Below are 12,952 nucleotides of genomic sequence, written 5' to 3'. Positions count from 1 at the left end.
AAAATAGGTACAAAATACTTAAAACTACAGAGATTGTTTTGTTTTTTTAAGTCAGTCCAGCATGGAACTCATGCACAATTTCTGTCAGAATAGGTTGTCAATGTAGAACTACATTTTCATGTATCTTGTATGAAATTACATACATAAGTAATTGCATACAAATTGTGTAAATAGCTATGTAAACTACAAAATAAGTTTATTTTAGGAGATGTACAACATGCTGGTATATTTGAAGACAGGATACAAAAGGGCATCTCATGAATTACCCTGGGTGTACTTTTATTTACCAAATTAAGTACTGTATATTTTCTTTAGTCCTTAATTACAACTTTAGATACATTTATGATCTACTTTAGATTAGTGGTGGGAGAGTCTCACTGACCCAGCACAACCCTTCCTAAGAGACTCTTCAGCTGGATAAGCCACTTGTTTTATGGAGCTTTTCTACCAGCCATCACCAGCACTAGTTTGTGCATGCTGTAACTGGCATAGATATGTTCTCTCTCAATTGTGGAAACACTGAGACAGAAATCTTCCAAACACAAAATTAAACTATAGCCATCAAATCATCTAGTGAACCAATCACAATGAATCATCTTTAGGTGGAGTAGGAAGGAAGGACCGTAAGCACACTCAAGTTAATATGTACAGTGCTTTATTATTAGAATGCACTCCTTGAAAATTTGCCCAGTGAGGGGCAAGTGTGTTTGCTAAATTTCAATCATTGTGTGATGTCAAAGATAGCAGACACAGATTAAGGATGGATTTTACATTCTGATGGCTTGTCATGTGGTTCAGTTTTTAGATAACGAGAGGAGCCAGTAAAAACACCTCAGATGAACTCTTGTTAACTTTACTGTGCACAAAATAGTAAAAGAAAGCAGTGCAATGTTGCACAGATCTATTTCAATACATGGGATAGTAAGCACAGACAGTAATAATAACACCTTTACCTAGGACAGTACACAAGCTACTCAATTATAAGAATATGAATATACTTATTCATGTAAATCACACACACACACACACACATACACAGACACAGTTCCAATGCTGTTACCCTTACGATTGTCAGACAGGAGGTCGTGGCCTCTTTCTTTTCCCATGTGCAGAGGCATCCACAATGCATCGGGCAATAGGAACTGGTTCATCTTCTTGTTGCAATGAGTAAGGTAGTAGGGACACCTTATTCAATCCCTCCCACTGATTAGATCTTCTACCCCTATATTTATAGCAAAGCGAGACTTGGTCGTTCTAGTAATATCTACCAATCAACTACATTTTGCATAAAATACCTATTATGCCAATATCTAGGATACATTTTACAATGCCAAAATATTGCAAAAGTGCTTCATTAATACTTTTTCTGTCTGTCTCTGGAAATTTTCTCTTATTAAAAATGGGATGTACTAGTACCAGGTTGTTTCTGCTCTTTTTGGCCTGGTCTCGCTGTCCTGTACCAGTTCTGCATAATTGGGCAAGCACTCCTGACTTTCCCCACCCTTTCTGGCCCGGCCTGAATGCATACATATGTGTGTGCCCAGGCTCGAGTCAGACCTAAGGTGGTTTGTTAGAGATCCATACTTTGGACAAGGCTGGAATGAGGCCTAACACTGCAGACATTGTTCTCTCGAGGGCTGTCCAGGCTCCGCTACATGGCTCTACATGTATAGACTGAAATCTTTATTCATTGCCAGATGTCCTATGAATGGTTTGGATATATTATACTAGCATCAGTGGTTTCTGAAAATAAGTGCTTCTCCAGATTTTTTTTCCTGGGACAGGGAGTCTGTTTTGTTTACAAACTGGGCACCTGTGATGTGTGATGAATATATAAAAGGTCTAGTAATTAAAGTAAGGATCAGGAAGTCCAAACCTGTAAAACAGGAATCCCTGGATGGAAGAAGGTTTGAAAAGAGAAGGAAGGGGATTGAGAAGTAATATAGCTAAGCCCTCAGAGCCAAGGTTATATTGAGAAAAGAGGAAGAGACGAGGGAAATAGGAGAAAAGAAGCCAAAACCCAGGGAAGAGATAGCCAGGGTCTCTGTAAACTCAACTCCAATTCATCTGATGAAGTAGGTTTTACCCATGAAAGCTCAGGCCCTAATACATATGTTAGTTTCTAAAGTGCCAGAGGACTCCTTGTTTTTGTGGTACTTATATGACTCCATTACCATAATACCTGAGTGCCTCACATCACATCTCCCCAGTGAGGTTGGCTAGTGCTGTGTTATACACATTGTACAGAGGGGGCACTGAGGGACACACAAATAAAGGCCAGATTTTCAAAGGGATTTAGGCACCTAATGATATTTTCAAAAGTACCTAAGGCTAAACTCCACTGGATGCCTAACTGCATCTTTGGGTGCCTTAAAACTTTTGAAACTCTATCCCTAAGGGACTGATGTGAGGTCATACAAGCAGTCCATGGTGACTGGGAAGTTGGTCTCTCAGGGCTAGCTCCCTATTGAGTGGATCAGCCTATCTTTATGCTTTAGGTTAGGCTGAAAAAAAGGACTCCGACTGAAGCAAAGCCAAGAAGCCATTTCTCTGAGGGTACATCTACACTAGCCCCCTAGATCGATCTAGGGAGGCTAATGAGGGTGACCAAAATTGCAAATCAAGCGCTTAAATATCCCGCGCTTGATTTGCATGTTTCCTGCTGGTCTCCATTTTAGAAATTGACTAGCCCGAAGTAACTGCCTGTGTCTACACGCAGCGGTGAAACGGGATTCCGATTTAAAGCCCTAACTCAAATTAGCTGGTATTCCTCCTGCAATGAGGTTTAGCAGCTAATTCGATTTAGGGGCTTTAAATCGGAATCCCATTTCATTGTCGTGTGTAGACGAGGATAGTTACTTTGGGCTAGTCAATTTAAAAAATGGCGACCGGCTGGGAACATGCAAATCAAGCACGGGATATTTAAATCCCGGGCTTGATTTGCAATTTCGGTCGCCCTCATTAGCCTCCCTAGATTGATCTAGGGGGCTAGTGTAGATGTACCCTGAGACTTCAGCAGCAGTGACAGTAAGGCAGCAAACCGGGGTGTGTTGCTCTAATAAGGAGCTGGCCAGTGCGGCGTGCTCCACTGCAGGCAAAGATGCAGTGTGCCCCCAGTCAGGCTCCCACCAGCTCCTGGAGCTCTCCTGCAGGCTGGCTTTGGAGGTCCCACCTACTATGCTAAGCAGAAGGCAGCCAGGTAGCAGATGAAAGGGGAGGGCTAGAGGTGCATTGTAGGTGGAGACATACATGCTCTCAGTCAGGCTTCTGGTGGGACATCCATGTCCCAGCCTGTCCTGCTGCCCCACTCTCATCATGCTGACCAGATGCTGGGCAACATATGCACATGCCATCCCTGCAGCGTGCACTGCTGCAGCTCCTAGGAAGAGGGGGAAGTGAGTGGCAGACTGCCAGCCCAGAGGGTCTTCTCAAGCCATATCTGCCCATTTGTTTACAGACACAGTGCCCCATATAGTCAGCTCACAGCTATCATAGAAGGAGCAGGTGCAGCATGGGACAGGGACTCATCTACAAGCCAGGTAGCCTGGCTGCAACTCGGACTGCCCCAGGCCAGCCCTGAGGCTCCCCTCCCCGCCTCTGCCTCTGGAACTGGGCCAGCCCCAAGCCCTCTTCCTGCACTCTCCTCCACACACTCCAGCTCCCTGCACTGACTCCTGCACATCACCCACTCAAACACAGCCTCTTGCCCTGAATCTTCTCATACCCCACTCACCTGCACAACCCACCCCCTACACAGCATTCCCCCACACCTACCTACATCCCAACTCCCTGCCCTGAGCCCCCCCACTCTTCATCTCACACTTATATTTCTTACAAGCACTGTCGTATTGCAGCCCCACCAGCTCCCCTACCCTGAATTTCCCCCGCCCCCGAGGGAGGTTGTGATATGACAGTACCATAAGAAAATCAAGTTACTTTCACCCCCAAGCTCTACAGAACTCACATTCCACAATTGGTGCAATTAAGATCTCTGCCTAGGAGCATATCTTCTATACTAAACTCAGGATGGGAGAGGGCTGCAGCCCACACACTACTGCCCCTGAATGTGATCTATATATATGTTGTTCTAAAACTACCTAAGCTTTTACCAATACTTTGTTTCTTTTTCTTAAAAAAGAAGTTAAGTTTCATATTAATTGTTACAAAATATTCTGTTGCCATTTTTGCAAACCAGATGTCCTGGTGCATGAGAAACAAAAAGGGAAATTGACTAGAAATTAATTTTATACTCCATGATTATTTATTGTTCTGCAGTAGCACTTACAGGCCTCACTCAGCCATCAGGGCCCATTGTAATAGGCACTGTACAAATTGACAAAAAGAAAAAAAAAAAGATGTCCGAGACCCAAATTGCTTACAATCTCAGTACAAGATGAGAGAGAGGCAAATACAACAGAAATAATGAAAAGTATAGAGGTCTGAGTGATAAGCAGCAATCACAGCATATTAGCTGACTAACTACTATTCTATTTTCATTATCCAAGCTAAAAGAACTGCAAATAATCCAACAAATAAATACCATAGAATACTTAGTAGAAAGTAAATTACATTTCTGGATTTTTAATAATCCAAAGTGGAGTTCATAATAAAGGTAAGAGAATTGGCGAAGTTTGTGTTTAAATCAGGCTCTGTCATTTAAGAACTGACAACAGTAAATGTGAACTATAGTCAATTGCTACTTTTTTTTTCTTATGTGAACACCAAAAGATTCATAAACATACCTAACAAAAAACAGAACACGGAAATGTTTGTGGTCAAACTAAAAGAGACGATCAAAATTCCACTACTGCAAAGAGGAGTGGAATATTAATAAGTAAATAATCTGTGTGGCATCCTTTACCATAAATGTCCCTTCACTATAAGAATACTACCGTATTTCAATTTGGGGATTCTAGCAATAGCTTAATGTTCAAAGTCTTTAACCAGAATTCTTTAATTAAATCACCACCCTATTGTATGCAATTAAGATGATTCCATAGGCCTGCAGTTACAAGTCTTTGACTTCAATTCATCCCAAATTTAAATTTTTAAATTAATTTATAATCTTTATTTTTTCTCTAAGACATGCTCTGTAAATTAAGTTTACAGAAAAATTCATCAGCAGCAAAGAATTATTGATTAATTATTCGAGATACAGCATTTCTTATCCAGACAAAATCCATTGTTTATTGTATTGCTTGTAATATAACTATTTCTTGGAACCAATCCCATACTTTTGCGTACAAACTTTGTTTTAACTGTCTGCTCTTATAATATGGTGTTTTATAGGACTCCCCATCATTGTTCTCTTTTGCAGATTTTAGAAGAATAGTATAATACACCATGAATTGTTTTCATTATAGTACCACCAGCAGTAATTAGACAAGCATTTGGCAGTATTAGTTTCTAAAAGCATTTGTAAGTCATCCTGTCGCTTTAAAATTACTGATCAGTGTACAGAATATTTTATGTGGCTCATGCTTCTTCATCATGTATTTGTTGCTCAAATCTGTTCCTAGCATATGGGTGTGTGGGGGTGTGAGCATGAGAGCATGTCTGGGTATGCTGTACAAGTGCACATACTTACAGAACACATTCACACCTACATAATAGCACGACAAGTTCTACGTGATATTAATTTCAATGGAGAGAGAATCAGATTCAAAATTAGTAAATGCTGCAAACAAACCAGACAAGTAAACATCCCTGCCATTTATAACCCTTTGAATACTATGATTCACCAACTTCCTCCCATTTATTTTTCTAATCATCATATCTCTCCGCATCTAAATAGTTTCAGGGATTAGCCAGCATTAAAACTAATCACCATTTCATTCCAGAAAAGTTCATACCATGTAGGTCAAAACTGAGGTGAACTATTAAACAATATAAGTTTGTCATAGAATTGTCCAGACTACCTTTAACTAGTTAATGGTACTATACCTGCACTTACTATGTGCAAAGTTTGACACTGCATGTGTTTGGCAAAAAACATTAGAAATATTACAGAGGGAAACTGTATAGAATTTCACTAATGTGTATTGATTGTTTGCTTTCCAAAGTGCCCATGGTCCAGTGTAAGTTTAAGACTGTGCATGTATAACACCTCACACAACGGGAGTCCTATCTGAGGGCATGTCTACACTGAAGCATTTTCCCAGAAAAACAGCTGTTTTTCCAGAAAAACTACACTTACATCCACACTGCTATTGACAGAAAGTCAAAAGAATGGAGGGGTTTTTCTGACAGCAGTAAACCTCTTTCTCCGAGAAAGAAGCCTTTTTCCAAAAAAAGATTTTTTGGAAAAAGGCATGTGTGGATGCAGAAGAGGGAGTTCTTTCAAAAGAAGAGGCCTCCAGGAAATAACACAGGTGCCTTGCTGGCCACTTGATCCAAATTAATCACAACTTAAATGTGAGAAAGAAGAAAAGTTTCTTCCAAAAGAAGCTTGCAGTCTAGACATAGCCTCAGCTGGGACCATCAGAGATTATCAAAATACAAATTAACAATAATACATCTGTTCCTTAAAAGTCTTTCATCATTATGAAAATAAAGATTCAGTGAAATCTCTTGAGGGACAGATGAAAAATAAATTGCCTAAAGCAGGTGATCTGTTAATAAAGGCATAATATAATTTTACATTATACATTAGTGGATACTGGAGTTGGTTTTTAAGATGAGAGACTACTTAATAAAGCTCTCATTGGCAATGAAAATTATTGTAGCTCTCAAGACTGTCTAAATGCTTCCTATAAATAAAATATTGTTATGAAGTTATCCCTCAATATTCTCAGCAAATTTCACCAGTCTTCACTCATTCATCAGGCATTCCCAATACCAGACCAGCAGTAACATGCTGCAACAAGCAGTATCGCCTGAGCAGCCTTCTATGTTGATTGATTGATTCTGTGCAGTCCCATCATGCACCATCATTGTTAGCTCTGTTGGAAGAAGTTGAGAATCTGCCCTCAGGTTATTTCTTCTTTTCACAGACAAATGATTTCAAAATCTACATAGATTCAAAAGGTTATGAAACTTGCTTTTTCCGTGGTGGTGATTCCTAACCCAACATTTAGCATCAGGCATGAATCACATAGCAGCCCGAGCCATCAAACCAGTCTTGCAAATTCTATATTTAGTTAAAAAAGAGAAAGTGAAATATAAAAGGCAATTGTACAGATATCGCTAGGTAGGATTACAGTTTACTGGGAAACTAAGCAAGTAATGTGTGACAAGAAATACATTTTAAAAGAAGAAATCTCAAAGACAATAAAACAAGGGAAGAGCTTCTCAAACTTTTTCCTACTTTTACAACTTAATAGAGATTGTTTTGTAGATCAAATCTCCTCCCATTTACAATTATATATTTGTATTATAAATGTATTATATTTACATTTCTACTCCTATTCATGGTCACATAACATCCCAATGAAAGTTGCTTATACAGGCATTCCCCGGGTTACGTACAAGATAGGGACTGTAGGTTTGTTCTTAAGTTGAATTTGTATGTAAGTTGGAACTGGCGTCCAGATTCAGCCACTGTTGAAACTGACCAGCAGCGGCTGACTTGGGGATGCCTGGGTCAGAGCAGCTGGGGTGCTGCTGGGTTGGTCCAGTAGCGCCGCACCTCGGCGCTGTGGAACCAACCCGGCAGCCCCCCAGCTGCTCTACTCCAGGCGTCGGCGAGAAAAGCCTGGTCTGCTGGGGGGGGGCACTAGTTGCGTCCCCCCCCAGCAGACCAGGGAGACGCGGAGCGGCTTTTCTTGCCACAGAGAACGCGGGCGGTGGGACCGCCCAGACGCTCCGCGGTCCCGCCGCCCGCGTCCTCCGCGGCTTTGCTCCATGTCTCCTTGGTCTGCTGGGGGATCCCCTCAGCAGACCAGGGAGACACGGAGTGGCTTTTCTCACTGCGGAGGATGCTGGCGGCGGGACCGCCGTGGCGCGTCTTGGCAGTCTGCTGGGGGGGGGGGACATAAGTTGGATCCACGTAACCCAGGGACTGCCTGTATTGAAAGTTGTTAATAAAGAATTCACAGTATTTTGTCTTGCATCAAATGTGATTTTGCTTCCAGAAAAAAAAAGGAAGATATATCATTTGATCTACCAGCCATCACAGACCTCCAGCCTAGACTACAGTTTGAGAACTATTTGCTGATCTCTGAAAACAAGTTACAAGCTGTTTGGTAAGGTGGTAGAAAGGAAACCTCCAAGTTCCATTACCAGTCTCTGCTTTTTGTCCACTTGGCCAGCTGGGGTGGAGGGAAGCTATAGAGACCACACACTCAGTCCTTGGGATAAGGATGGTCTTGAACTGCTCCATAAAATCTCCTCCAAGTTAGATGAGGGAGTGGTCATATCTACTCAGTTGTTTTGTGATAACAATCAATTAGCACTGAAAGTTAGATTATCAAGCTATGTAAGGAATGCACAACACCACTTCCTAACATTCTGAATATTTTAACATTACAGGGTCAATCTTCATTTGTCTATATAATTCCATTGAAGTCAAAGGAACTATGTTAATTTATACTAGAACATCTGATCTTCTGTTTGGGGTCTGAATTCCCCAGGAACAATTGGGAGATATTCAAGACCAAAAACAAACACAAACATTCCATTCCCTGGCTCAAGCTGGATTCAAACCCTCCTTCTTCTTGCTTTTGCTACTCTTGGGTTCCTTTAAATCCAGCACTTTGCTCTGCTGTCTGAAGGAAATTTATCCTCTTCTCAGGGATCAGTAAAGAATCCTGTCACAACTGTCAGTCTATCCTCACCAATGCCTTCACACCTCTCTCTGGGTTTCTTTATATCCAGCCCTTTTTCTTGGACTTTTAAACTAGCCATGTCCCCTTTCTGGAACTTATTTCACTGCAGCACATTCACCACTTCAGGTCTCAACCCAGTAGCTGCATGCTGTTCCCTTTAGGGAAGATGCCCTGGGCCTCTTTGCACCTGGCCTCTTTTACCTCTGTCCATTACCATAGTGCTAGAGCTCTCAGGTCCTCTTGGTCCCAGGTTGAGCTAATGCTACCCATGCTGCTCCCATTTTCCAAAGCAGAACTCCCTTTCTTGTTTCTCTGAATTGTTCAGCCTCTACAGCCACTTTTATTTGAGTCTACTGGGCTCTGACTGGCTGTGTCTAAGTTTTCTGGAAGACCTACCTTTACTGCTCTTTTCCTGAAGTGGGATGTAGCATAATGACAGTGTTCCACCAGGGAGCCTTGAAAGTCCAGGTACACCCCCTCACAGTCTAAGTTCCCTCTAAGCTGTCTAATAAGCCCCACAGAGGGGCGCAGGACTGCTGCACACAAAGCTGCTGTGATTGGAAGTGGGGCATATCTCCCCCCTACTAATAGGTATGAGACATAAGCAGTGAGCGGGGGTCAGTTAAGTGGGGAGGAGAGTTTGGGGTGTCCCAACTTCCAGCGGGGCTGCAGGGACAACAGCAAGGAGAGGAAAGATGCACTCTGTGATGACAACAGCCCCAGCTGGGTTTGGCTGCAACTGTCACTACATGCAAGAGACACAGCACCCCCATAGACTAGACTGGTGGGTGTGGGGAGAGCAGATTACACTGGAGTAGGTAGAGAAAATAGGGAGTGGGTAGGCATTGGTGCAGTGAAGTGGGAGTAGGGGGTCAGTTTGTGGCATTTTCCTGAAATTTGCTCACATATACCTCAGAGTTTTTCTGGGCAGAGTCTTCTGGCTCCCCACTCATCTTTGAGGTGCAGCGAGTACTGTCTGATCTTCTATGCTCATTGTCTCCTTACAATTCCTTGCTTATGGCCCTTTAATATCACTCTTGTTTTGCATTAGCTGTCCCCCCAAATCATCTGGGCCTCTGGTTTAGTAGCCTCTCCTCTTAGGCTACGGGAGGGACTTTCAGAGGTGGGCAGGCTTGTGCCCACCCACCTCTCAGAACTCAAGAGGTACACTTTGGAAAGAATACATAATGAACTATAAAGTTATCCTGCTCCTAGTCATGTGATGAATACATCTGTGACTTGTTAGCAGTGCACAGGCTTGCAGAATAAAAGACTGGAAGGTTGAAGGTTAGCTGCATAACTTCATTCCACGTATGGGTATAGTTTAGGAATTTAGTCTCAGCTCTATCCTTTGGATTGCTATGGGGTGCAGCCAGGAGATAGAGCAGAAGAGAAAAAGTGATCTGGAGTGAGAACTTCAGCTCCTGTGCACTAAGGAAAACGACAAGAGCCGCATATCAGGGCATTATAGCTGTTTTCCAGAATGTTCCTCCTACCAGATGCCAAGTCTAGCACCTTTTTGCCAGTCTGGACCCTTTGTGTGATTCTGAGGGGACAGAGCTGGGATGAGGTTTGAAAAACCACAATTCTTTCATCTGGGTCCCTCTCCTATACAGGCAGTCCCCGGGTTACATGGATCCGACTTACATCGGATCCCTACTTACAAATGGGGTGAGGCAACCCCGCACTAGCTGCTTCCCCCCAGCAGACCAGGGAAACGCGAAGCTAGCGCCCCTCCCCCCTCCAGCAGACCAGGGAGATGCGGAGCGGCTTTTCTCAGCAGACACCTCAGCTTGAGAATAAAGGACTGAGGGAAGTGAGGTGTGGGAGAATAAAACTGAGCTCTGGAGAAATGTTTGGCTAGAGTTTCCCCTACAATATGTACCAGTTCCGACTTACATACAAATTCAACTTAAGAACAAACCTACAGTCCCTATCTTGTACGTAATCCGGGGACTGCCTGTATTATAAAGGGATGTATTTTGCATTTGCTCCTTAGCAAGCAGAGACCTATAGCGGATCTTGCCTATAGAGTGCATGGGTGTGTGTACATGTTTGTGTGTATATGGTTCAAGATATTGACACTTAGGGTGCGTCTATATTGCGGTGCTTAACTCGAAATAAGCTATGCAAATTGAGCTATGTCAATTGCATAGCTTATTTTGAAATAGCTTATTTTGAAACAGGGAGTTTCTACAGGCACTTATTTCAAAATAGAGCACTCTTCCTCCAACTTTCCTTATTCCTTGTACAACGAGGGTTACAGGAGTCAGAGTTAGAAGCTTGACAGTATTTTGACAGTATTTCGAAATAAGTGCTTGCTGTGCAGATGCAGACTAAGTTATTTCGGAATAGCACTAGTTATTTTGAAATAGTATTGCAGTGTAAATGTACCCTTAGGTAACCTGTTAGTCCAGGCTTCTTCAGGCTTTTGTTGCCATTTATTGTCAAATATGCATACAAATTGTTTTAGTATATAAATACCTATTAGCTAATATTACTACTTTTTCCGGAACTTACCACAATTTCTAGGGATGAATCTAGGAATGTGTTTATAATTTGTCTTTCAAAAGAAAAAAAAACCCTAAAATTAAAAAAATCTGAGTTAGTTTACATTAAGATTTTACTATTTACATTTCTTTTCTGACGTATTTGAAACTTCCATATATTTAATTTTAACACATAATCACCATTAATACATATTTACAAAAATACTTAGACGAAAGAGTACCTCCCATATTTTGGAACTCCATAATTTCTCCACAACGGTGCTATTTTGGGATAACGTCCGTTATTCTGAAATAGCATTATGCACCTCTAAACAGCATGCCTATTATTTTGAAATACATTTGAAATAATGGGCTTCTTATTCTGGCTTCCTGTAAATCTCATTGCACAAGGATTAAGAAAGATCCTAGTAAAGCAATTTATTTTGAAATTAGCACTGTGTAGATAGCCCAAAATGTTGAAATAAGCTACACAACTTGTGTAGCTCAAATTGAATAGCTTATTTCAAGGTATGTGCTAGTGCCGTGGTCACCAACCAGTAGATCGCGATCTACCGGTAGATCTCAGGGGCTCTAAGAGTAACTCTTGAGCCCTCTCTGAACTGCACACCTGCGCAGTACATTTACATTAGATTTCCTCATGTAATGTAGGCGGGGCTTCAAGGAAGGGGCGGGGCAGTAGATCTTCGCCTGTTCTGAGACTTAAAAAGTGATCTTGGGTGTAAAAAGGTTGGAGATCACTGTGCTAGTGTGTAGACATACACTAACTTAGGAACTATAGGGTCCCTATTACCTATTATCATAGTAGTATATGAGCTCTTTGCCATCTTTAATGTACTTATCCTTGCAATATCTCTCTGAGTTAGGAAAATGCTAATCACTCCATTTTACTGGGAACTGAGGCACAGAGGCTAAGTGACTTGCACAATGTCACACAGAAAGTCTAGCAGAACAGACACTTGAGCCTAGGTCTGTCAAATCTTAAACTAGTGTTCTTACCGTTGTACCTTACTCTCCAAAGGCCTCAGTGATGTGAGAATCAGAAATGATGGGTAAGGTAAGGCAATTAACTACAAACATAAATCACCATGTCTATCACGTTAGGTTATAAAAAAGGTCTTTCAAGCAAATGTTCAATGCGTTTTTAAAAACTAACAGAAATCCGGAATCTTCCGCTTGTATAAATTGGTGGTGCTGTACCGAACCTAGTATTATGAGCACTTTCCTTTTGTGCTTTCCCAGAATTCACATAGAAGGTTGTGGAACAATGGGGCTTCAGAGTGAAATTACAGATCATTTTTGGTGGTTGCACACTTGACCATCTGAGAATGATTTGGGGAAAACTCTTTGAGTAGATTCATATAAGGAGCTTCAAAGGTGCCTTGGGAAGACCAGTCCAAATAGTTTCCTGACTTTTATCTCATTTCTAAATGCTTGCACAGATTGTCATCACATCTTAGATTTTAGAGTAGTACAACTGCTTGACAAAACTGAAGAATAGAACAGAAATTGGCTGAAACACCTGTTGGTTTTGCAGTGAACACACAAGTGGTTTTGTCATTCAGTCCTTAGGTAGTTGTATGGCTCTGGTTAGAATGTTAGAGCATCTTTGCCCTCTTCAATCAGAGATGTTTATTCTTAAGTCTTCCAAGAAAATAACAATGTTTTCCAGCTCCATTA

This window comes from Pelodiscus sinensis, chromosome 5, assembly GCF_049634645.1.
Source record: "Pelodiscus sinensis isolate JC-2024 chromosome 5, ASM4963464v1, whole genome shotgun sequence".
Classification (NCBI taxonomy): domain Eukaryota; kingdom Metazoa; phylum Chordata; order Testudines; family Trionychidae; genus Pelodiscus; species Pelodiscus sinensis.
This window is presented reverse-complemented; position numbering follows the sequence as displayed.